The following is a 27269-nucleotide window of genomic DNA, read 5'->3' as shown; positions in this document are numbered from 1 at the left end:
TCCACCTTATTGTGGATACTCCTTGCATTAAGACACAAAGCCTTCAGGCTTGTTTTTTTAACACCCTTTGTCCTTTTAGAATTTTGCTGTACAGTGGCCCTTTTTGTTCTTTGCCTTGGGTTTCTCCGCCCTCCACTTTTCCTCATCTCCTTTCTGTCTTTTGCTTTTGCCTCCTTTTTGTTTCCCTCTGTCTCCCTGCATTGGTTCCCATCCCCCTGCCATATTAGTTTAACTCCTCCCCAACAGCACTAGCAAACACTCCCCCTAGGACATTGGTTCCGGTCCTGCCCAGGTGTTGTGTTCATGCAAATTTTAAGTTGAGATACTTCAAAAATATAATTAAACTATGACATTATGGAGGAGGTGGTGGATTTATATTGCATCTTTAATGTAGAAAATCATCCCAAGGTGCCCACAAGCTCATTGGGTGGGGGGGGGGGGAGAGAAAGAGGAGATGCTGAACAAAAGGGGATATTAGGAGAGATGATCAAAAGCATGGTCACAGAGGTTGGTTTTGAGGAAAATGTTAGAGGAGAGGGAGTTGGAGAGGCGAAGCCTTCAGAGGAGGGAGATCCAGAGCATGGAGCCAAGACGACTGACCGTTCGGCCCTCAATGGCAGCTAGGAACAGAGGGCCGGAGGGCTGTCAGGCTGGAGGAGGTGAGCAATACCATGGAGGGATTTAAACACAAGGATGGGAATTTTAAATTTGAGATGTTGGAGACCAGGAGCCAATGTTGGTCACCGAGGAGAGAAGCAATTGCATTCAACAAAAATCAAAAGAAAGTGAGGAGAAACCATTATGCAGTAATATGCGCTGTAACTCCAAGCCAATCGTGACAGGTGTTGACCAAATACACAGGAAATCCACTATTGGATTTACATTGAAAGCTGTGATCAACTGAAATAAACACAGATGTGCATGGATCATATAATCTGCGCATCAACAGATGTTGAAGAGCAGCAGCGTGTGACCCCCTAATCATGCGAGGATTTATCAAACACATTACATGAAAAGAGAGACTGTATTCTTAAAATCTTAAATGCAAGCAAATCTAACATTTAATTTTAATTTAATCTGCAAATGCTATTTTCTATTATGAACTATTCAAACGGACAACATCTGGAACAGCAGTACTTATGGTTTCTTTGTTAATGTTTTGAAAAAACATTGTTTACAGAACATAATTTCTTTTTGCCATACCTGTTTATTGTTGTTGAAAATTCAGTTAAAAACTTCGCGTGAACCATTTGAGGCTTAGGGATTTTTTCTTAATTAACAATGAACTTTTGAGCATTCTGAGGTTATTTTTTTAAATAAAATGGAAGTGTGTGTTTCTGAAAGGCTAGGCAAGTCAGCAAACTTGAACAGTGCACTAAACTTTCCATTTCTGGCACACGCCGGGGATGCTGTCAAGAAAGTGCACACATCCAATCTGCAATTTGCCCTCCATTCACTTTAATAAGCATAAAATTTACATTTAAATGCTTCAAGGCAGGAACTAGATGGTAGTTTTTTTGGCCCCATTTTCCTGGGTTCCTCCCCCCAACAAGACTATTAGGACTCTGCTCCAACCCATGCCCCATCAGCAAACTCCAATACTGTTGGAGTACTTGCAGAGCCAAAATCTAAAATACTCTCCCAGTCCTTCCAGACCCAAGGATTCCCCCCAATGATCCAAGACCCTGCCCCAGTGCCCCTGAAAACTCATCTTCCAATGTTCCCAAAAGCAGTGGGACCTCCCCTTCTCGGAGTACTTCTCATATTTAAAATATTGCTCAACCTCGAGACCCAATCCCAGTATAGCCAGACCCCTTGCCCCATTCATAATGCTCCCAGAACCTTTCCCAATGCTGAAAAGTAATTGTCCCGGGCAATACTACTTGGCATAAGACACTTGTATAACACCTCCAACTCATTGTGAGCAATGACATGGAACATCAGATAGTTTGCTTCAAAACTCTAAGTAATCACAGGAATTCTTCTAAATCAGACTTGCGCTCCCAATTTCCACCCTTCCTCTGCTAAGGATGCTGCCTTTCAATGGGGTACAGGTCTAACAGTGCAGTCAGTCCTGCAGTACCTCACCCAAGTGCACATTCTTCACCTGTGAAACTAGTGTTTGAGCACAGGCAATTTCACCATGGAATGCAACACAGCTAAACCTTATTCTGTCCTGATTCACACTTACACTTTCCAAGAGGGATCACTGGATGGAAATGAAGTGGGAGCTCTGAATGATTAATGATACCACTCAGTTGCACAGGGGAAGAGAGATCAATTAAATGCCCTAAATATTGGGCTCAATTTTGCCCAAAGCCATTTTTTGGTGTATTGCCAGAGTTGCGCCTGTTTTTTTAAGCCAGAACTACTCCAAAAATAAACGTGCCAAGTTTCCCCACTGTATTTTTCAAAATTGGAGCCACGGAGCTTGTCCAATAGCCCCAGGGGGTGGAGCCTATTGTCTGCGCGGAAAAAAAGGGACGTTTTTGACGTAATTCCTATGGGCGCGCATGCGCAGTACAGATCCCGATCTGCAATCGGCCATTTTTAAAGAGCCAGTTGTGTGTGAGGGAATGTTGAGTGTTGTGCAAGAACTGTAATGATCATTGGAAAAATCGGAGCTGCAATACAAGATGCAATGCGGCGCCAGGACCAAGAATGTCTTACAGAATGAAGTGGAGGCACTCGTTACTGTGATTGAGAACAGATGGCAGGAGCTGGACACCAGCAGAGGTCACATAAAAGTTCCACCCAAAGAGATGAAGAAATGCTGGAACCAACTTGCAGAAGATGACGGTGCAATGGTGATCACCCCGAGGTCTGGAGGCCAGTGGAAAAAGTGGCAGGACCTTGGTCAAGTAGTTATTGTAAGTAATATTTTCATTTTTCAATGAAATTGCAATTGTAAATGTGACCATCTGTATTTGTCCCGAGCAGCAGAAAAACACCCTCTCTAAAAAGCTACATTTTCATCTTTGCAGAGGAAAGTGGCACACAACAAAAAGGGAAAGAACTCGAATAGGGGGAGACCTGGCAAATCTGCACCCACTGACACCCTTGAAAGAGAGGGTCGCTGCTTTGATGGATCCTGCCTGGAGAAAAGCAACCACCACTGCACAAACTGGGCCCACGCTCGACGGAGAGGGCAAGTCCTGCAAATTAGAGAGTCTGGCTTTGCTAAATGTTAAGTACTGCGCGGGCTAGCCATGCTTCGGTTCATGGGGATGTCTCTGTCAACTACGCTTCAGTTGATGCAATGTGCCATCATTCATCGTAGTCCTTCAAATCAGCCTGTTGCCTGCGCTGAGAGAGTCGACTCATGCCACCCCCTCCTCTGCTGCTAACCATTTGTCTGTTATATTTTGCAGAATTTGAGGCCAATCCACGATGCAGAAGATTATGCAGACAAGGACGAGCCTGAAGAGGAGAACATCTTCCAATCCCACCTTCCAGACCAAGAGCATGGGGGTGAGGGGAAGGGGATGGATGAAGCCCCCACTGTTTTACTGACTTGAGGAAGTGCAGGGAAATGCCATCGATTGAGGTGCCAACCCCTTCCCTGACTCGTGGTTTGAGTGTTGGTGGGATATTCCATGGTTTCCCATCGTCCGAAGCTGCGGGTCCCAGTGGGATGCTGCGAGACACACCCAGGGTGAGGAGGGGAAGGAGAGCTCGGCCACGCTCTCCTGAGGTGCAGGATCTAATAAGTGTGGTTCAGATAATGGCAATTTGTGCGGAGAGCATTGACCTTACACGATCACTCCTGGGCACCATCAGTGGGGTGGGTGATGAGGTATCGGGACTGTTGGAAGAAGTAACAACACTCTCGAGAAAGGGAAACACTGTCCGGGAACACGAGGGAGGGAATCTCTCAGTCAGCTGAAACCATGTCGGTGCACGAGGGAGGGATTGTCACAGGTAGCTGATGTGCTCCGTGAACGAGGGAGGGAATGTCACAGGTAGTTCAAACAAGGCTTCTTTTGCAGCCGAGCCCATGTCCAGGCGCGGGACCGATTCTGCCGGCCGACGCTCCGACCCCAGAGCCCTGTTTGCATTAGAAGGTAAAAAAAAATCTTTGTGTATAGTTAAGCATTCTTGACTTCCTCCAAAACTTTGCTGAAAAACAATGGTGTCTTTCTGCACCGATTTTTCAATGTGCGCTGCTTTTTCTTAACTCACCCGAAGGTTTTTCGGGAGTGGTCAGATGCGCCGACCTTGGAGAAATTTTTGGGGGGCAAACTTCCATAATTGACAAAAACTAGTGCAGACATCGGGTTACACCCCCTATGTCGCAAAAAAAACTAACCTAAAAAAATTGTAACTGAGTTATGCTGGCGCAGATTTTTTGGGGAAACTTTAATTTTTTTTTTTTAAACGATGCAAAACATCAAAGTGAGCCCTTGATGTCAGCAGAGATCAGCTAACTCAACACAGAGAAATCAAACCCATGAACTCTTTGGTTTAAAAAAAAACTTAGTACCATACCTGGCAGGGCATTTATTAGCCATTGGGCAATCTTCAAAAACATTTTTGTTGTCAAGAATGGAACACAAGAATCCATTTAAATCAAATAAATAGACCATTTAGGAATATATAACAGGTTTATTCGACAGTCCGTATCCATAAACTGTACTTTATGGCCTTGTGCCATCATCAACAAAAACACAATCACAATGGGATCATAAGAGTAGAACTTATTCAAATCATTCTTTAAATTAATTTTCAAATTTCCAACTGGATTACTGCACATTGTTTTCTATTTTTAAAGCATCAAAGTTGAAAACAGAAATTGAAAGGTCTGGAAAAACAGGTCTGAAAACAATCTAAAATATCCATATGTGGTCTAGCCAGTAGAAAGGGAGTTTTGTGGTAGTTGCTATGCCACAGAGTGGTAGGGTACAGGTTTTGGATCCATTACACAGGTTCCTAATCATAGCCATGGCACTAGGGAAGATACTTCCCTGCAGGGGAAGAGGAACTCTGTATAACTAAAGAAAGACTTTCACGACCACCGGATGTTTCATAGCGCTTTGCAGCCAATAAAGTACTTTTGGAGAACTGGGCTCAAAATTGGCCAGGAGTTGCTCAGTTTTTTTTTGGAGCAACTTGATTTTTCTGGAGGATCTTAAAAATCCCCACTTTGCACATTCAATTTGCGTCAGTGTGAGTGAGTTAGTTGTGATTTTTTTTTTTTAAGTTTAGTTTTTCTCAAAAAAGAGGGCGTTACCAGCCGCCTGCCAGTTTTGGCCACTTTGGCCAGCTAATACTTACTCCAAATCTATTTAGGCCAGCCTATGTGGCCACTTGTGAAAACCCTTGTGGAGAGTTAAGAAACCAGCGCAGGTAGGTACATCAGAGACCAGCAGAACTTAATGACTTGACTAAAGATTGTGAATAGGATCAAACAGCTATACAGGACATCATATGACAATCTTCGCAAAGTTAATTTACTATACAACAGAAATATTCATGGAAGCTTAAACTACAAAAATAGTAAAAGATAGTTGAATTAAATTGCCTGAATGTCACAACTAATTTAAACTATTTGTTTGCAATGATTATACTAGGCCAAAATTGAGCCTATATTAATCGAAATAAAGTCTACTTCAATAAATAAGATATTCTCTCAGTGTTCCTCAGTCACTTATGTTCTTCTTTCACAATAGCACCAGGTGAATAGTGGTGACCATTTGTCAAACTTATTCACAAGAGACAAAACATATTTGCATAAAATTTCAAACCAGAGGTCGATTGCACCGGGACGCCACTCGGCCAGGGCTAGGGGCGGGCATCGGGTCCCACACACAGCGGCTGCAGTACACAGAAGCGCTGGGGGCGAGGAGCTACTGCACATGCGCGGACACTCCACTGCGCATGTGCAGACTTCCCAGCACCGTTTTCAGCGCAGGACACTGGCTCCGCCCCCGACTCGACTGGTCATGCTACGCAAAGACCGAGGAGAGGCCAGACAGCGGCCAAGGTGGGAAGCGATTTTTTTGCCGCACTTATCAACGGAGAAAAGCGGAGCATCTCCAGTAAGTACGCCGAAAAAAGGGGTGGGCCATATTTGAGCCCATAGTGACTGTTGCAATGTAATGTGGGAAACTACTGCATGACTATTGACTAATTCAAGAATGGCATATACTGGGACCTTAAAGCATCCTAGCTAAACTTCTTTTTGCCACAGGTAAACCTAAAAAGGCAAGAAAAATTAGTTGAGCGAGAGAGAGAGAGAGAGAGAGAGAGAGAGAGAGAGAGAGAGAGATACTTTTTCTCATGGCACAGGTCTAAATCACCATAAACGGTTACTATGCAAGCTGATTAATTGGACTGATATTTAGTCAGCACACAAGTAAAATAATGCCTTGTACCCTTAAACCACCTTTGGTTACAACACACAAACAATTGTATTTTAAGTGTCAAGTAAGCTCATCAGAGCATGAGCAAAAATTCTCTCTGCCAATCCCTTTCCTTCCTGTCCAGCATTTTATTTAACAGTAGAGTCTCCCTGGAGTATCTGAACCTTGTTGCTCCCTGCTCTTCCTTAGTTGTAACCACCGATTAACCCTCATTCAGTCCAGCAGGGAAGCTACAAATGTCATGTCTAATTTTCCAACAGTACAGTGTCTAAAAAAGCAACACCTTCAGGAAAGGGGAAAAAAAAACCTTCATTACGGTTAGGTTGTGGCCAAAGTCCTTTACAAAACACCTGCAATATCAGCTATGTGTTAATCAACAGTTTGTTTTAAAAAGTGTGTGTGCATAGCAAGGTGAGTGACATTAATGCTGGGGAATGGAACTCCATTTCACACACCCATGAAACACTCCCAGGTCAGGTATAACAGCCAAAAGGTACAATGACGCTCTCCCTAGTCTCTTCCAACAACCAACCTCAGTCCTTGACTCAAGTCTCCCCAAACAGTGAAACACTTTTACACCGCAGTCATCCTCTAGCCTTTGAGCGTGATTGCCAATAAATGCCAAATTAGTACCAAGGCCACGAAGAACTGGACTGAGACTGCTCAAATTTATAGGATTCTTGCAGCTCCCAGACAAAACTTTCATCCTTTTAAAATCAGAGTTGAATTTGGACTGAAGTCCCAGAAGTGAAAGGCCAGTGTCTAACCGACTGCATCAAGTGTCCTCTTTCGAGCTTATTTTATGACAACAGCTCAAATTCAAAATCAATACCATCCTTTCAATATACATTAGAAATCCCCCTTCTCCAGTAACCCAGAACCATTAGAGGTGCAGTGATATAGGGCCCAAGTTTCCACAAAAAAAAACGGGCGCCCAGCTCGCCTAAAACGGCGCCAAAAAACATCCTCGGTATTCTCCACCGACTTACAGGTCCTGTGGCACTCGGCGCAACCGGCACGAGCTGTGGGGGGGGGGGGCGGAGCCAGGTCCCTGCGCTGAAAACAGTGCCGGGACCTCTGCACATGCGCGCTGCAGTCGGCACGCAAGTGCAGTCGCTCCAGGCGCCGAACTGTGTGGGAGGGGCCCGAAGCACGCAGCCCCCTTGCCCTGGCTGAATGGCCTTACTGGGGCTGCGTGAATGAGGCTCCTCCCACGGCCAGCTCCTGCTCCCCGCCCGACCACCCCCGCCCCCCCCCCCCAAACACCCGCTCTCCCCCCCCGCCCTGACCCGACACCCGCTCTCCCTCCCCGCCCCGACCCGCAAGACCCGAGACCCGCTCCCCCCCCGCCCCGACCGAGACCCGATCTTCCCCCCCTCCCGGACCCGAGTCCCGCCGCCCCCCCCACCCCTGTTCCCCGATCTCTCTCTCTCTCTCTCTCTCTCTCTCTCTCACGAACAGCTGCAGAATTCTCCCTGCTTCTTTCACACAGGTAGGAAGATGGTTTATTTAATCTTTTCTTGGCTTATAAATGTTTATCCAGGTTGGATTTATTTGTATAATATTTGTAGAAGTATAAATAAGGATTTATTGTCGAATTTAATGAGTTCCCTTCCCCCCCACCTCGTTCTGGGCGCCTAATTTGTAACCTGCGCCTGATTTTTTTAATGTGTAGAACAGGTTTTTTCAGTTCTACAAAAATCTTCACTGGCGCCATTCTACTTTAGTTTGGAGTACATTTTCACTGTGGAAACTTTCAAATCAGGAGTCAGTGGGCGGACACACCCCCTTTTGAAGAAAAAATTCTGTTCTAAACTAGAACTGTAGAAAAAAAAATGTGGAGAATTGCGATTTCTAAAATAGTCCGTTCTCCATCAGTTGCTCCTAAAAATCAGGCGCGAATCATGTGGAAACTTGGGCCCTAAAAGCCAGAAACGGTTTGGTGTTTTTTCTGATTTAATTAAAAAGTATTAATAGGAGTAATTTACATACATTCTCTTTAAAGTCTCTCAAAAGGGAGAACTTCAATGAAAATAAAATAATAGACTACATTATATCAGGGAGTCTTACAAAAAGAGGGATTTAATAATCAATTTCATCCAGACAGATTAATTATGCACACAATTACAGAGATTAGTAGATCAAAGGAATGGTAGCAGCACTCGCTATAAGGACGACCAACAAAAAGTCTTGGTGGATACTATCTGTACTGATTCCAAAACTTGGACTGCCTCTAGAATAAGCCATTAGAATAGTAGCCATCATCATGTATCAAACAAAACAAAAGGTCCCATATATCCTGATGCAATTCACTGCTTTTTATACAGGAACTTACTGATCCAGTGCACTTCACTTATTGTAAATTGACAAATAACCCAAGATCTGATACGGATACTGCCAGTCTCGAGGAATAAATAATAAAATGAGTAAACAAACCCACAGATGAAAGACTACGCTATTGGGAAAGCAAGTTGCCCGTTCCTTTTGATTAAATAGCCAGCTGTCTTCAGCAGACATTTTCTCAGACCTACCAACTTTCTCATTTCAATTCAGTGCAAGACCTGCAACTGAATGAAGCAGTCAACTTCAACATGGTGATCCAGTTTTATGGCAGTTGTAAGCAAAATAGATGCTGCACCCGGATCAAGCAAGTTCAAGAAAAATGCTATTACTCTGGAATGTACTGCCTGAAAGGGCAGTGGAAGCAGATTCACTGGTAACTTTCAAAAGGGAATTGGATATATACTAGAGAAAGAAAAATCTGCAGGGCTGTGGGGAAAGAGCAAGGGAGTGGGACTAATTAGATAGTTTCTTGAAAGAGCAGCCTCCTTCTGTGCTGTATGATTCTATGATTGTATGATAACAGAAATAGGAGGAGTAGGTCTTTCGGCCCCTCAAGCCTGCTCCGCCATTCAAGAAGATCATGGCTGATCTTCTACCACAACACTTTCCTGCACTATCCCCATAACCCTGGATTCCCTTAATATCCAAAAATCTATCAATCTCCATCTTGAATATACTCAAAGACTGAGCCTCGACAGCCCTCTGCGGTAGAGAATTCCAAAGATTCACCACCCTCAGAGTGAAGACATTTCTCCTCATCTCGGTCCTAAATGGCTGGTCCCTTATTCTGAAGCTGTGGCCCCCGGTTCTAGACTCCCCAGCCATAGGAAACATCCTCCATGCATCTACCTTTTTATGTTTCAATGAGATCACCTCTCATGCTTCTAAACTAGAGGAAATATTGGCCTGGTCTACTCAACCTCTCCTCATAGGACAATCCCTCCATCCCAGGAAAGAGTCTAGTGAACCTTTGCTGCACTCCCTCAATCCTTCCTTCGGTAAGGAGACCAAAACTGTACACAATACTCCAGGTGCGGTCTCACCAGGGCCCTATACAATTGCCCCGATCTTTCGCTGCTCCTCTGCTGTACCTGGGCCCCGCAGACGATCCGGTGACCTGTCGCCTTGATTAACCATTGTCACTGGACCAAGACCTTGCTTGGTCAAGCCCGTGTGGCGGCTGGTGTGCAATGGCCACCCCACGTTAAAAGAATCCATGCACAGGCATCTTCCACCCTTCCAATATGTAGTTCTGGACCCGGAATGTCAGATCCCTCATTGAAACACCCGTGAACTCATCCCTTTTTGGTGTGGAAGCGCGTCATCCTCGACACGAGGGACTGCCTAATGCTACTACTATATAATTGCAGCAAGATGTCTTTACTCTTATACTCAAATCATCTTACAATAAAAGGTCAACATAGCATTTGCCGCCTTAACTGCTTGCTGTACCTGCATGGTAACAATCTCTCACAATTTTAAAAAAGTATTCTGCTTTTCTATTTTTCCTACCAAAGTGGATAAATTCACATTTCTCCACATTATATTCCATTTGCCATGTTCTTGTCCACTCACTTAGCCTGTCTATATCCCCTTGAAGTCTATTTGCTTACTCCTCACAACTTGCATTCCCACCTAGTTTTGTATCATCAGCAAACTTGGATATACAGGTTGAACTTCCCTTATCTGGGACTCCTTTATCCGGCACCACCCCTGCCGCCGAGGGGCACATACACAGAACGCGGCCGGGTCCTCCGACATGAACAAATTGAAGTCCTTCATCGCTGCCGACTCCCGCAATCGATGGCCTGACCCCGCGATCTCTCTGCCGCACTCCCAGCCCACTCCACTGGACCGGCAGTCCAACTCCACTAATTTTTAAAAAAAAATTATTTTAAAACTTACTGAGAAACACATGAGCAATGAGAAAATATGACTGATGTTGGCGATCTCTTCCACCACCAGCGATTCCACCTCCCCGCCACACTCCCAGCCCCGGGGAACGTCCAAAACATGCAGATAATCGTAACTTTGCCCACCTGTACTCGCAATCTTTCCAGTACTTTGCTTTCATCTGCATTGAACTGGAAAATCAAATTCACTGTTCAAATGCCTTGCTCAGTACCTGTACCATCTCCCTAATCTTGCAACTGTATTTGCTCAGCTAAAGACTGACCCTTGGCACTGCATTGTAACAGAAAATATTCTGCAAGATGTGGGGCAATCTGTTTATAACTGGGGGGGGGGGGGTAAGAATATCAACATCAAACAGAGCCGGCAGCCGCCGTACCTGGAAATCGCTGATGACACCGGTCCTCTCAGACAGTGTCGCTCTCCCCTCAGTGAAGAGAGTGAAGTTGTAAAAACGGTTTGTATAGCAACCTTATACCCGGCCCTTATAACACGTGACCTCCCCACATCCAGCAAAATCCCTTATTCAGCACAGGCCAGGTTCCGAGGGTGCTGGATAAGGGAGGTTCAACCTGTATTACATTTGGTCCAGTCATCCAAATCATTGCTATAGATTGGGGCCCCAAGCAGCGATCCTTGTGGCACCCCACGAGTTACAGCCTGCCAATCCGAAAATGATCCGTTTATTCCTACTTTCTATCCGTTAACCAATCCTCAGTCCATGCTAGATTATCCCAATCCCATGAGCCCCAATTTTGTTTAATAGCCTCTTGCATGGCACCTTATCGAATGCCTTCTGAAAATTCAAATACACCACATCCACCAACCCCCCCTTATCTATTTCGCTAGTTACAACCTCAAAAAAAACTAAACAGATGATTTCCCTTTCATAAATCAGTGTTGACTCTGCCCAATAGGTATGAGGCGTGAATTGGCTAAGATAGATTGGCGAATGATACTTAAGGGGTTGACTGTGGATGGGCAATGGCAGACATTTAGAGACCGCATGGATGAATTACAACAATTGTACATTCCTGTCTGGCGTAAAAATAAAAAAGGGAAGGTGGCTCAACCGTGGCTATCAAGGGAAATCAGGGATAGTATTAAAGCCAAGGAAGTGGCATACAAATTGGCCAGAAATAGCAGCGAACCCGGGGACCTGGAGAAATTTAGAACTCAGCAGAGGAGGACAAAGGGTTTGATTAGGGCAGGGAAAATGGAGTCCGAGACTTGCAGGGAACATTAAGGCGGATTGCAAAAGTTTCTATAGGTATGTAAAGAGAAAAAGGTTAGTAAAGACAAACGTAGGTCCCCTGCAGTCAGAATCAGGGGAAGTCATAACGGGGAAGAAAGAAATGGCAGACCAATTGAACAAGTACTTTGGTTCGGTATTCACTAAGGAGGACACAAACAACCTTCCGGATATAAAAGGGGTCAGAGGGTCTAGTAAGGAGGAGGAACTGAGGGAAATCTTTATTAGTCGGGAAATTGTGTTGGGGAAATTGATGGGATTGAAGGCCGATAAATCCCCAGGGCCTGATGGACTGCATCCCAGAGTACTTAAGGAGGTGGCCTTGGAAATAGCGGATGCATTGACAGTCATTTTCCAACATTCCATTGACTCTGGATCAGTTCCTATCGAGTGGAGGGTAGCCAACCATTTTTTAAAAAAAGGAGGGAGAGAAAGCAGGGAATTATAGACCGGCCAGCCTGACCTCAGTAGTGGGTAAAATGATGGAATCAATTATTAAGGATGTCATAGCAGCGCATTTGGAAAACGGTGACATGATAGGTCCAAGTCAGCATGGATTTGTGAAAGGGAGATCATGCTTGACAAATCTTCTGGAATTTTTTGAGGATGTTTCCAGTAAAGTGGACAAAGGAGAACCAGTTGATGTGGTATATTTGGACTTTCAGAAGGCTTTCAACAAGGTCCCACACAGGAGATTAATGTGCAAAGTTAAAGCACATGGGATTGGGGGTAGTGTACTGACATGGATTGAGAACTGGTTGTCAGACAGGAAGCAAAGAATAGGAGTAAATGGGTACTTTTCAGAATGGCAGGCAGTGACTAGTGGGGTACCGCAAGGTTCTGTGCTGGGGCCCCAGCTGTTTACATTGTACATTAATGATTTAGACGAGGGGATTAAATGTAGTATCTCCAAATTTGCGGATGACACTAAGTTAGGTGGCAGTGTGAGCTGCGAGGAGGATGCGAGGAGGCTGCAGAGTGACTTGGATAGGTTAGGTGAGTGGGCAAATGCGTGGCAGATGAAGTATAATGTGGATAAATGTGAGGTTATCCACTTTGGTGGTAAAAACAGAGAGACAGACTATTATCTGAATGGTGACAGATTAGGAAAAGGGAAGGTGCAACGAGACCTGGGTGTCATGGTACATCAGTCATTGAAGGTTGGCATGCAGGTACAGCAGGCGGTTAAGAAAGCAAATGGCATGTTGGCCTTCATAGCGAGGGGATTTGAGTACAGGGGCAGGGAGGTGTTGCTACAGTTGTACAGGGCCTTGGTGAGGCCACACCTAGAGTATTGTGTACAGTTTTGGTCTCCTAACTTGAGGAAGGACATTCTTGCTATTGAGGGAGTGCAGCGAAGATTCACCAGACTGATTCCCGGGATGGTGGGACTGACCTATCAAGAAAGACTGGATCAACTGGGCTTGTATTCACTGGAGTTCAGGAACCTCATAGAAACGTTTAAAATTCTGACGGGTTTGGACAGGTTGGATGCAGGAAGAATGTTCCCAATGTTGGGGAAGTCCAGAACCAGGGGTCACAGTCTAAGGATAAGGGGTAAGCCATTTTGGACCGAGATGAGGAGAAACTTCTTCACCCAGAGAGTGGTGAACCTGTGGAATTCTCTACCACAGAAAGTAGTTGAGGCCAATTCACTAAATATATTCAAAAGGGAGTTAGATGAAGTCCTTACTACTCGGGGGATCAAGGGGTATGGCGTGAAAGCAGGAAGGGGGTACTGAAGTTTCATGTTCAGCCATGAACTCATTGAATGGCGGTGCAGGCTAGAAGGGCTGAATGGCCTGCTCCTGCACCTATTTTCTATGTTTCTATGTTAATACATTATTTTTTTAAGTGCCCTATTACCTCATCTTTAATAATAGATTCTAGCAATTTCCCGACTACTGATGTCAGGCTAACTGGTCTGTAGTTCCCCGCTTTCTCTCTCCCTCCTTTCTTAAATAGCAGGGTTACATTAGCAACCTTACAATCTGTGGGAACCATTCTAGAATCTATGGAATTTTGGAAGATGACAACCAATGCATCCACTATTTCTATCGCCACCTCTTTCAGAGCCCTAGGATGTGGACCATCAGGTCCAGGGGATTTATCGGTTTTCAGTCCCATTAATTTCTCCAGTACAATTTTTTTTACTAATACTAAATTTCTTTTAGTTCCTCATTCTCGCTAGACCCTTTGTACTCCATTATTTCTGAGATTTTTTTTCCATGTCTTCTTTTGCAAAGACAGACACAAAATGTGTGTTTAATTTCTCTGCCATTTCCTTATTCTCCATTATAATTTATCCTGTCTCAGCCTCTAGGAAACCCACATTTACTTTTGCTAATTGTTTCCTTTTTACATACCTATAGAAGCTTTTACAGTCTATTTTTGATACTCCAGTATTTCTGGAAAATATACCAAATGTTTTTTTCCCAAATGGGGAAGATCAAATTTTAAAAAGCCTTGCAATACAATGACCAGCCTCTTGATCTGAGCTACAACTTCAGCAACGTTTTGAAGGCTGGGTGCTGAAAATGACATCTTAGCAGTCCTTTTCTTGCCTTCCCCCACCTTGCAAAGCTGCTGAAAGCTTTAGTGAAATAGTGAAGGTTAGCACCTCAAACACTTGTGAAAATTATATTCTGCTCAAGAGGTCATCCACTACATCACAAGTCTTTTCAGTTGAAAATGTTGTTAATACGAGGGACACTTTCCTCAAACACCTGGGAATATTCACTTTTAAATGATCAGTGTTTCAAATTTTCATTTATTTTAATGATTGACGTTCATTTGCTTCAGTCACCTGCATTCAACAATTGCCTTTCAGCACTTATTTGGTACAATCCCAAGTGTGATCACTCAATCCAAGTTTTACAACTTGGATGTAAAAAGAGTTGCACCAATATGCCACAAACCATAACATGCATAACTACATGCAAAAATTAACAGTTGTACTGAAATCTTCATAAAAACAAATATCACAAGTATCGGCCAATAAATGTTTAATATGTTTGTTATACACATACAAATACACAGCTTCTATAAGCATTATGCACGATCTGTATGCTGAGTATAGCCCCACTGGCTACTTAATCTCCATAGATGGATTGAAGTAGTTGTATACAGGACTACATTGCACACTACTGAAGCTAAATCTCAGCTTTATAGATATTCTTTCACAGTTCCTACATTGCTATAATTTCTTTACAAAATAGGTTTTAAGTCAAAGTGGAAGACATGTTTCTATTGTATTTATTAGTCACCAAGTTTCAACAAAGTAGCAATGTATCCATGTATGAAAGAAGAGAACCAGGTTGGACTAAAACAATTAGTACTCCCTATGGATCCGATATGTTCACTATTTTTCTGAAATTCAATCCCCTTTTAATGAGATTATTTTAACAATTATTTTATTATCTGCCTGGCCATACTTTCTAATGAGCGGAGTGAACTGGAACAAATAAGCACGAGTCAACCCTTCAGGTGCCTTGGGGACAGGGAACACTGCCGAATGTTGTCCCTGAAGCACTCACAGCATCAATTAGGACCACTTTTGAGGCCTATTCAACGTCTTGAAACTATTCAGGTACAAATTTGTCTCCCTTTATACCGATCAACTTTAAAGAGTAGGGAAATTAAGCACTTTTATTGTGGCGATGTCAATACAAATTAGCATTCAAGTTCCTAGTACTGTAACTAATTGCAAAGTAGGGTAATCCATTCTTAACCACTCCACCAGAAATAAACAAACAAATTGAGGGCCAGGGCATGAAAAAACACATGGCACTGACTATGAAGCAGCATATTATACAAAACTATTAATTAGTATCTGGAATAAGGCAGAAAATACTGTAAATAAAGAGATCTGTTAGCATCTGAAAGTATGGTGGCACCAGAACAGATTTTATTTTGCCAGTAATTGCATTGTATAATTTAGAATGACAATGCACATGAATGAAACTACTAGATCTTATACTAAACTAACATGAACATGCAATAAGCCAGCTGAGATAAATCACCATACTGTACATATCAATAACTATTAACAGAGACATTACAATACCTCTTGCAGCAGCGCTCAACTAATAATATTCCAGATGTGTCAGGCAACTTTCCTATCATTATGGGTCTCGCAGCTTGATACTTCAGTATTGTGCAATGCTTTGCCATTGCATTTATTTTCTGTTACTTTGACTCATTTCCACGAGTAAAAATCGACATTACATTTTTTTTTTTTAATTTATTTAAACCTTAGTACTGCCAATTAAGCATCAAGAGTGCACTGACACGAGCACACAAACAGGGCTTGACTTAGGTAACTAAAGCCGGCCTTCGCAGTTTCCCAACAAAACAAAAATCATACAGCGCTTCAATTATAATAAATTGACAAATCAACTAAGTTTACGAGGACACATCTGAACCTTCAAAACCTTCTGCCCTCAAATAGAAAATCCTAGCTTTTCCAAAACAAATGACCACAAGAGAGTGATGTCTCTCAATCAGTGACACACAGAACAAGCATAGCAGATGGTGCATGAAACGCTGCGTTGTAGAGGGGGTGAGTGGCAGTGCTGCAGAGATGTATTTCTCTCTCCCTCTATGAAGGAGAGAGTGTGGGCATGAGGACAGGGAGGAGCAGAGCAGGGCATGCCTCCAGGTTTGCTGCAAACAGACATTGCCGGGGGGGGGGGGGGGATGGAGACGAGGGGGGGGGGGGGTTGGAGGTGCTGCTCGCTGGCTGATCCCCCTCTTCAAACACAAAGCCTGAGGGGATTGGGGGGGGGGGGAGGAGCAGGGTTGACACAGCCCAAGATTGGGGGACACGGGCAGGGTTGACATAGCCCGAGATTGGGGGGTGGGGGATGGGGGGCGCGGGCAGGGTTGACATAGCCCGAGATTGGGGGGGGGGGGAGGGGGAGAGGGGAAGAGACACAGCCCAAGATGGGGGGGGTGGGGGAGACACAGCCAGAGATTGAGGGGGGAGACACAGCCGGAGATTGGGGGGGGGGGGGGAGAAACACAGCCGGAGATTGGGGGGGGGGGGAAAGAGAGACACAGCCAGAGATGGAGGGGGGAGACACAGCCGGAGATTGGGGGGGGGGGGGGGAGAAGACACAGCCAGAGATTGGGGGGGGGGGGGGAGACACAGCCGGAGATTGGGGGGGCAGCTGGAGATTGGGGGGGGGGGGGGGGGAGAAAGAGACACAGCCGGAGATTTGGGGGGGGGCGGGAAAGAGAGACACAGTCCGAGATTTTGGGGGGGGGGGGCAGCCGGAGATTGGGGGGGGGGGGGAAGACACAGCCCGAGAGTTGGGGGGGAAACAGCCGGAGATTGGGGGGGGGACAGCCGGAGATTGGGGGGGGGCGGGGGGGACAGCCGGAGATTGGGGGGGGCGGGGGGGACAGCCGGAGATTGGGGGGGGGGGGGGGACAGCCGGAGATTGGGGGGGGGGGGCGGGGGGAGACACAGCCCGAGAGGGGGTGCGGGCAGCCTGGGGCGGATGGACGGCCAGGGACACAAACCTCTCTGTCACTCTCTCCACTTACCGCCTTTCATTCCCCGCAGACTCCCATTGGTATCGGCCGGCGGGGCGCAGTGTGCGGGCTCGCCCTCGCCCGGGGAGCTGGATTAGCCCAGGCCGACACCGAGCCCGCTCCGCTCCGCGCCTCTCGCTGTCTATCTCTCACTGTCTCTCTATCTATCTCTCTCTGTCTCTCGCTCTCTCCGCTCTTTTGCCGCCTCTCGAACTTATTGAAGGCCGCAGCCAAAACACAACATGGCGGCCGCCGAGGCCAGGTCTCGCGAGACTTCCTCCTCATTCGGCTTGACAGACAGCACTTCCGGTCTCCGCCGCAGCCTGCTCAGTGCTGCCACCCGCAGCCTGCAGAAGAAACCTTACAAGTACACTCTCAAAGCCTCCGTGATAAAGTGCAACATCCCCACCAACATCTGGGAGTCCCTGGCTAAGGCCACACTAAGTGGAAGAAGTGCATTCGGGAGGGCGCTGAGTACATCGAGTCTCATCGCCGAAAGCGTGCAGAAACCAAGCACAGACAGCGGAACGAGCGTGCGGCAAATCTGTCCTGTCATGTATTCAACTATCATTGTAACCCATGTATAAGCTGACTTAAGTTGTACACCTTGAGAACATTGACCACAAGGGGCGAACTTCTGGGAGACACTCCTAATCTGGACTTTCAGGTATAAAAGGGGAAGCACCACCTACCTTCATCACTTGAGTTTTTGGTAATAAAGGTAACTGGTCACAGAGTGACCTTCTCTCAAGTATGGGCCTCGTGTGCACTTATACTGTATAGTAAGGACATATTATTGGCGACGAGAAACTGGGATTTAAACCACGCGAGCATAGCCACTAGCAGCACAGACGAGAGGTAGGTACTGTGTTGGTGATGATTGGGACGACTTTATTGAGAGACTACAGCAAAGTTTTATCACTAAGGAATGGTTGGGACAGGATTCGGCCGACAAATGCAGGGCTCATCTCCTGATGGTTTGTGGATCCAGAACGTACTCCCTGATGAAGGACCTTCTAGCGCCAGAAAAGCTGATGGACAAGACGTTCGAAGAGCTCAGTAAGTTGATCGGAGAACACATTAAACCGGCGAGCAGCATGCACATGACGAAATACCGGTTTTACACGCACCGGCGGCGAGAAGGGCAAAGCGTTCCAGACTTCGTTGCAGATCTCCGGCGACTGGCGAGCCTATGTATGTTCCCAGATGCATGCAGAGCGGAGATGCTGCAAGACTTTTTTATTGAGGGCATTGGGCACGCTGGGGTTTTCAGGAAACTGATTGAGACCAAAGACTTGACCTTGGAAGCAGCGGCTCTGATAGCCCAGACATTTATCTCAGGGGAGGAAGAGACCAGAATGATGTATGACAAAAATCTTGGCTCAAATGCAGCAAACGACCAGGGAGTCATCATTGTTAACGTGGCACACAGTTCTCTAGGCAGACAAGGGCAATCGGACCTGCCCGAGCATGTAGTCGAACCCAAAGGAGGAATTCAACAGAGACAATGTCTGAACGGCGATTCATGCCATCGCAATGGACAATGCGACCAGTAATGGGGCCATCAACACCTGTTAATGGTGCGCTTAAGGACAGTCACAGAGACAGTCAGAGACGATCGACTGGTAATGGACCTTTTGTTTACAACAATGGGGCCTCCAGCTCATGCTGAAGGTGTGGAGGCAAACACCCAGCCAGAGCTTGCAGGTATCAGCAATATACCTGCAGAAACTGCAACATTAGCAGTCACTTGGCGCGTATGTGCAGGAAGCCTGCAGCCAGGTTGATGTACGAGGAGGACAGACCCGATGTAAGCCCTACAAGGCCAAATGAATACTGGGGGAAATCGCTGGAAGCTGACGTTCAGCGAGTTCATGTGGAGCACATATACAGTTCATATACCAGGATGCCACCGATAATGATGAAAGTGCTCCTCAATGGCATCGCAGTATTAATGGAGCTAGACACGGGGGCCAGCCAGTTCAAGCAGTTCAAAAGATTGTGGGTGTCCAAGACCAGGAGGCCAAAATTATTGCCGATTGACGTACTGCTACGGACATATACAAAGGAGATCATTCCGGTGCGAGGCAGCGCCACGATAGTCGTGACCCACAAAGATTCGGAGAACCAGTTGCCATTCTGGATTGTCCCGGAGGACAGTCCCGCACTACTGGGGAGGAGTTGACTTGCTGTCATGAACTGGAAATGGGGCGCTGTCAATGCAATTTCTTCTGTGGAGTGAGTATTATGCTCACAGGCCCTGGACAAATTTGACTCATTATTTCAACTCCGCATTGGCACTTTCATGGGGACCAAGGTAGTGATCCACATAAACCCAGACGCCAGGCAAGTACACCACAAGGCCAGAGCGGTGCCGTACGTGATGCGGGAAAAGATAAAATGGGAATTGGACCGCCTGCTGAGGGAAGGCATCATCTAGCCAGTCGAATTCAGTGACTGGGCGAGCCCGATTGTGCCGGTGCTCAAGGCGAATGGGTCGGTCAGGATACGTGGCGATTACAAGGCCACCATCAATCGGGTGTTACTCCAAGACCAGTACCCGCTACCGAGAGCGGAGGACCTCTTTGCGACACTGCCCGGTGGCAAACTTTTTTCATAATTGGACCTGACCTCAGCTTACATGACCCAGGAGCTGGCGAGTGAGTCTAAGAAGCTGACCACCATCACGACACACAAGGGGTTGTTTGAGTATAACAGATATCCGTTCGGGATTCGCTCGGCTGCCGCGAGCTTTCAGCGAAATATGGAAAGCCTCCTCAAGTCGATTCCAAGGACGGTTGTTTTTCAAGACGACATCTTCATCACGGGTCGCGATACTGAAGAACACCTCCACAACCTGGAGGAGGTGCTACGCAGACTGGACCGGGTAGGGCTGCGACTTAAAAAGGCGAAGTGCGTCTTCTTAGCTCCAGAGGTAGAACTCCTGGGGAGGAGGGTAGCAGCAGACGGGATCAGACCTACTGTGTCCAAAACGGAAGCGATCCAGAGAGCACCCAGATCCCACAACATGACGGAGCTGCGTTCGTTCCTGGGGCTTCTGAACTATTTTGGTAACTTTCTTCCCAAATTGAGCACGCTGTTAGAGCTGCTGCATGTGCTCCTAAGCAAAGGTCGCGATTGGGTCTGCGGGGGACAGCCAGGAAAGGGCTTTTGATAGAGCACGCAATTTGTTATGCTCCAACAAACTGTTATCACAAGTTTCTTACACGGGTCATATAACATTAACGTGCGATGCGTCGCCCTATGGGGTCGGGTGTGTGTTGCAGCATGTGAATGCCAATGGTCAGTTACAGCTGGTAGCTTATGCCTCCAGAAGTCTGTCCCAGGCAGAAAGGGTCTACGGGATGGTAGAAAAGGAAGCGCTAGCATGTGTATAGGCAGTAAAAAAAATGCACCAGTACCTGTTTGGCAGGAAATTTGAGCTGGAGACAAATCACAAATCCCTAACGTCTCCTTTGGCCGACAACAAGGCCATAAATGCGAATATGTCAGCCCGCATACAGAGGTGGGCACTTACGTTAGCCGCCTATGACTACACAATTCGGCACAGACCAGGCACTGAAAACTGCACCGATGCACTCAGCAGGCTCCCACTAGCCACCACCGAGGGGGCAACTGAGCATGATGGTCATGGCTGTTGAAGCTTTCGAAAGCGAAGGCTCACCCGTGACAGCCCGTCAGATCAAAGTCTGGACTAAGAGACCCACTACTGCCTTTAGTCAAGAGATGTGTCCTGAATGGGGACTGGGCAGCCACGTACGGGGCATGCCCTGAGGAATTTAAACCAAGGCGCAAGGATGAACTCTCGATTCAGGCCGATTGCCTACTATGGGGGAACCGAGTAGTCATGCACCAGACGGGCAGAGAGGCGTTCATCCGAGAACTCCACAAGGAGCACCCAGGCATTGTCAGGATGAAGGCAATTGCCAGGTCACACGTTTGGTGGCCAGGGATAGATGCAGACCTGGAACTTTGTGTTCGCAGGTGCAACACGTGTGCCCAGCTGGGCAACGTGCCCCTGATCCTGGCCCGCCAAGCCATGGTCACGCATCCATGTGGACTACACAGCTCCTTTCATGGGAAAAATGTTTTTGGTTGTAGTAGACGCCTACTCCAAATGGATTGAGTGTGCCATTTTAAATTCAAGCACATCCTCTGCCACGGTAGAAAGTCTACAGGCAATGTTTGCCGCCCATGGTCTACCGGATGTCTTGGTCAGCGACAATGGCCCGTGCTTCACAAGCACTGAATTCCAGGACTTCATGGCAGGCAATGGAATCAACCATGTCAGAACGGCACCGTTCAAGCCGGCCTCAAACGAGCAGTGCAGATAATCAAACAGGGAATGCTCAGAATCCAAAGGGGTTCCTTACAAAGTCGCTTATCACGCCTCCCTGTTGGCCAATAGATCCCGACCACACTCGCTCACAGGGGTTCCACCCGCAGAGCTGCTAATGAAAAGGACGCTCAAAACCAGTTTATCCCTTATACACCCTACTATGAAAGGAATGCGAGGGCGTGATGTATTGATGTCAATGACCCTGTCTTTGTCCACAACTATGCTGCAGGGCCCAAATGGCTTGCAGGCACTGTGATTGCCAAAGAGGGGAATACGGTTTTGGTAGTTAAACTTACCAATGGACAAATCTGCCGTAAACACGTGGATCAAACTAAAAGGAGGTTCAGCAACCCCATAGAAGAAGCAGAGGAAGAACACGACATAGAGTTTACTCCACCACAGGTGACCGATCACCGGAACCAAGCGGAGGAGAGCCCAGTCACTGTGGGCAGTCCGGACAGGCCTGAGGCACCTCAAACAGCAGACACTCAACAACTGGAGCCCCAACTCAGGCGCTCTACAAGGGAGCGTAAAACACCAGAGAGACTTAACCTGTGATCCCAATAAGACTTTGGAGGGGAGGTGATGTCATGTATTCAACTATCATTGTAACCCATGTATAAGCTGACCTAAGTTGTACACCTTGAGAACATTGACCACAAGGGGCGAACTTGTGGGAGACACTCCTAACCTGGACTTTCAGGTATAAAAGGGGAAGCTCCACCCACCTTCATCACTTGAGGTCTTGGTAATAAAGGTAACTGGTCACAGAGTGACCCTTCTCTCAAGTATGGGCCTCGTGTGCATTTATACTGTATAGTAAGGACATATTATGTCCCACCCTCCCTTACCCTCAACGACTATCTGTCCTACCTGTGACAGGGACTGTGGCTCTCGTCTTGCAGCCACCTCATATTTTAAGAGTGGAAGCAAGTCTTCCTCAATTCTGAGGGATTGCCTAAGATGATGGATGATGCTTACTGCTGCCACCTGAAGCCTGCTCAGTGCTGCCCCATTCCCCCTCTCTTTCCCCTCCCCACCCCACCCCCACCTCCCCCCCTCGCCACCATCTCAGCAAAACCCCAGCCTTGCACGAAAAGGCCATCCGTCAGCTTAAGAACAATAAGGCATCAGGAACAGATGGAATCCCTACTGAGGCACTAAAGTCTGGCAAAGAGGCAGTATTGGTGCAAATGCTTGACCTCATCTCTCTCATCTGGAAGGAGGAGAGCATGCCGGGAGATCTCAGAGATGCCGTAATCATGACTATGTTTAAAAAACGAGACAAGTCCAACTGCAGCAACTACAGGGGAAGCTCCCTGTTGTCGGCCACTGGGAAAATTATCACAAGAATCCTCCTCAACCATCTTCTCCCTGTGGCTGAAGAGCTCCTCCCAGAATCACAATGCGGATTCCGTCCACTATGGGGTGCAAAGGATATAATCTTCATGGCATGACAACTGCAAGAGAAATGCAGGGAACAACACCAACTCTTGTACATGTCCTTCTTTGACCGCACACAGGCCTTTGACACTGTTAACCGTGAGGGATAATGGAGCGTTGTCCTCCGTTTCGGCTATCCCCAAAAGTTTGTCACCATCCTCAGGCTGCTCCATGACGACATGCAAGCCGTGATCCTGACCAACGGATCCATCACAGACCCAATCCACATCCGGACCGGGGTCAAGCAGGGCTGCGTCATCACGCCAACCCTCTTCTCAATCATCCTCGCTGCAATGCTCCATCTCACGCTCAACAAGCTCCCCGCTGGAGTGGAACTAAACTATAAAACCAGTGGGAACCTGTTCAACCTTTGTCGCCTGCAGGCTAGATCCAAGACCGTTCCATCCTCTGACGTCGAACTACAGTACGCGGACAACGTTTGCGTCTGCGCACTCAGAGGCTGAACTCCAAGCCATCGTCAACATCTTCACCGAAGCGTATGAAAGCATAGGCCTTGCACTAAACAGCCGTAAGACTAGGGTCCTCCACCAACCTGACCCCGCCACACAGCACTGCCCCCTGGTCATCAAAATCCACGGCACGGCCTTGGACAACGTAGACCACTTTCCATACCTAGGGAGCCTACTATCAGCGAGGCAGACATCGACAACTAGGTCCAACACTGCCTCCAGTGTGCCAGTGCAGCCTTCGGTCGCCTGAGGAAGAGAATGTTCAAAGACCATGACCTCAAATCTGGCAACAAACTTATAGTCTACAGGGCTTTAGTGATACCCGTCCTCCTATAGCTCAGAGACGTGGACCATATACAGTAAACACCTCAAATCGCTGGAGAAATGGCACCAACGCTGTCTCCGCAAGATCCTGCAAATGCCCTGGGAGGATAGGCACACCAACATCAGTATTCTCGATCAGGCCAACATCCCCATCGTCGAAGCACTGACCACACTCGACCAGCTCCGTTGGGCCATATCATACACATGCCCGACACAAGACTCCCAATGCAAGCACTCTACTCGGAATTCCTACACGGCAAGCGAGCCCTAGGTGGGCAGAAGAAACGTTTCAAGTACACCCTCAAAGCCTTCTTGCTAAAGTGCAACATCCCCACCGACACCTGGTAAACCCTGGCCAAAGACCACCCTAAGTGGAGGAAGAGCATCCGGGAGGGCGCTGAGCATCTCGAGTCTCGTCGCCGAGAGTATGCAGAAACCAAGCGCAGGCAGCAGAAGGAGCGTGCGGCAAACCAGACTCCCCACCCACACTTTCCTTCAACCACTGTCTGTCCCACCTGTGACAGAGACTGTAATTCCCGTATTGGACTGTTCAGTCACCGGAGAACTCACTTTGAGAGTGGAAGCATGTCTTCCTCGATTTCGGGGACTGCCTATGATGATGATGATGATGCTCACAGAAATCTGCAACATCATTTTTTAATTTGATAAAACTTCATTGCAGAAGAAATAAATGGGGTCTGTCAAGAGCCACTCATTATCTTCAGAAGTAGCAATCACACATTTTGCTTCAGCTTGAATTTGAGCTGTTTTAATACAGGTCATTGTTAAATTCTAAAATATCAACAGAAAATGCTGGGAATACCCAGCAGGTCAGGCAGCATCTGCGGAGAGAGAAACGTTTCAGTTCCGTGGCATGTTGTCAGAAGTCCTGACAAAAAGTCATCGACCTGGAACGTTTTGATAAAAGGTCGTTGACCTGAGACATGAACTCCGTTTCTCTCGCCACAGGTGTTGAGTATTCCCAGCATGTTCTGTTTTTATTTCAGATCTCCAGCACTCTAAGTATTTTGTTTTCATATTGCTAAATTCCATTTGGTTCAATTGATTTGCACACCAAGGCCGGTATCTTCCCAGCCCTACGAGTGCGGGTTTGGAGACGGGCCTGCTGTCAAAATAGCCGAGGTTGACAGCGGGTCGGGATCCCGCTCTGAACCTGCCACCGTGTGAGTTTCTCAGCTGTCGGGTCTGCATTCGGATAGCAGACCCGACAGCAAGCGGTCAGACAGGTTATTAACATTATTAAAAGGTACTTAAATGTCAGTTAAGAGGCTTAAAAACAGGCACTTACAATTTTATCAACCTTTTGATGGGTTTGCCATGCCTCGGGTTTCAGGCACGGTAAGTGTGTCGAGTTCTCAGTGATTCTCTATTACTTTGGCTGGTTGACAGCTGCAGAAGTGGTATTAAAGCTACCATTTCACAGCTGTTCACTTTCCAATGTCAGAAGCTGAAGCCTTCAGAATTTGGAAGAGATTTTTGAGCTGTATGCAACTTGGAAGTGTTTGCAGTGAACTCTCTATTCACTGTCACTTTCTTGGAGCAACCTCTCTCACCATTGACCGATCGCTTCTGCCATCTCAACCTCACCTGCCATCTATTCCAGCAGCATCGATGCCCTTGAAGAAATCTCACCTTTGTCCTCAAAATCTCACCACGATCAATCCCAACACCAACATCACTAAATACACTCGTATCACCAACAACACCACCAACCTCCGCAATCACATGCTGCTGCACAGGACACGGGCATCAGCACCTGACCACATTGCTGCCCGGGAGGCCAGGGATGGCCTGACCAAGGCCACATTAACTATACAGGAACATTGGCTAAAGAACCAAGTGGCTATCCTTGTGTATTATTAGTTGATATGATTGACAAGGATGAGGGTGAGTGTGTAGGGCGGCTAGTGAGATGCATTGTGATAATGTAGGTAGAGGGGTGAGTGGAAGTGCAAGATATGTTGGTGTGAGAGTAAGGATATGCAGGAATAAGGTAGGGAAGGCAGAGTGATGGGGATGTGATGAGTGGCACAGTGAGTTGAGTGTGGCTTTGCAGTAACATTTTGTGATCTGCTGAGATCATAGAAAGCTTTGCACCACTGCAGCCAGCTCCTCCAGACGACATCCCTGCTTGTAACCTCCTGTGCAATGTGCAACCAGGCTGCGTGGTCCCTTCTGCCCATGGGAAGGGAAGAGAACCTGTGTGCTGTAACTCCCTCTATAAGCATCTGAAAGAGTCATGGGCGTGCCTGGGTGCAGCCGTGCACCTCTGCAGTGCTTCTCAGTGTTTGCAGCACCTGAATGCTGCAGAATACTGACAGAAGAACTGTCGAAACCATTGCGGGCATGGTCCCTTTAAGGAAACCGGCTGATGACATGTCATCAATTGACGTCATCAGACCTGCTTCCTCTTAATTGGCCGGGAAGCCCGCAGGGCAGGCTTAACAAGCCGCATCATGGGAAGATTTGGGAGAGAGAGCGGGCTCGAGTCGGAATGGGCTTTCAACATGCACCACCCCCAGCAAATCGATCCCACCGCGTGTGGAGAAATCGTGGCCCATATCTTTCTTTGTAGCTAACCCTTGCTGGAAATATTTCTTCCAAATGAACATCTGAATTGTGTAAACTTATGATAATATATGCAAATTATAAAAATAAAGTTGGACAAAAGACAATGGAAAATGAAATTGAATATAAGTACAACTTGCTGAAATGTTTAGATATCATTTTGGGGAGGCTTTTTACTCAAGGAAAGGAGAATTCCCAAAATATACATTTTTAAAATTACTTTAGCTTTAAAGGAGCATTATGATCCTGGTAAAATAAAAAAAAATCAATTATTTTATAACTTATCTCTTTAAAAAATGCTGTGCAATATAGTTTATGATGGCATCATAAATCATGTCTACAGAAAAAAAATTACAACTTAAAAACCTATATTAATACTTTTAAATGGCCTGGCATAACTATTTGCACAATAGGTGCACTGAAAGGCTGCATACTGCAGTACAAGCGATTTATTTTACTTTTCAAAAGGCAGGGTTCTTTTCATGATGCATTCATCGGCATGGGAACGCTAGGCACATTTTTTCTTATTTATTGGATGGCTCAAAGTGTCAATTCTCACTGCCAAATAATTACCTGCTGGGACATTTAAATCTATTTTTGCACATTTTTATGTTACCATACAAGAATTCTTTGTGTATGCATGAAGGAGGAAATAGCTTCAAAAGGCCAATAGTGAA

At 46.6% G+C, this 27269-nt stretch overlaps 1 protein-coding gene across 6 annotated transcripts in view; it reads right to left on the bottom strand.

Annotated features, from left to right (window-relative positions):
* tab3 (TGF-beta activated kinase 1 (MAP3K7) binding protein 3) overlaps window positions 1-17664 on the bottom strand; it is a 152834-nt gene extending 135170 nt beyond the window's left edge. For all 6 annotated transcript variants that reach the window (XR_011595802.1, XM_070893351.1, XM_070893353.1 and 3 more), the window contains exon 1: window positions 17419-17664. The gene's annotated coding sequence lies outside the window, so the exon portion shown is untranslated. The remainder of the gene's footprint in view (window positions 1-17418) is intronic.
* Between the last annotated feature and the right edge of the window lie 9605 nt (window positions 17665-27269).

This window comes from Pristiophorus japonicus, chromosome 11, assembly GCF_044704955.1.
Source record: "Pristiophorus japonicus isolate sPriJap1 chromosome 11, sPriJap1.hap1, whole genome shotgun sequence".
In the NCBI taxonomy this organism is placed as follows: domain Eukaryota; kingdom Metazoa; phylum Chordata; class Chondrichthyes; family Pristiophoridae; genus Pristiophorus; species Pristiophorus japonicus.
This window is presented reverse-complemented; position numbering and strand designations above follow the sequence as displayed.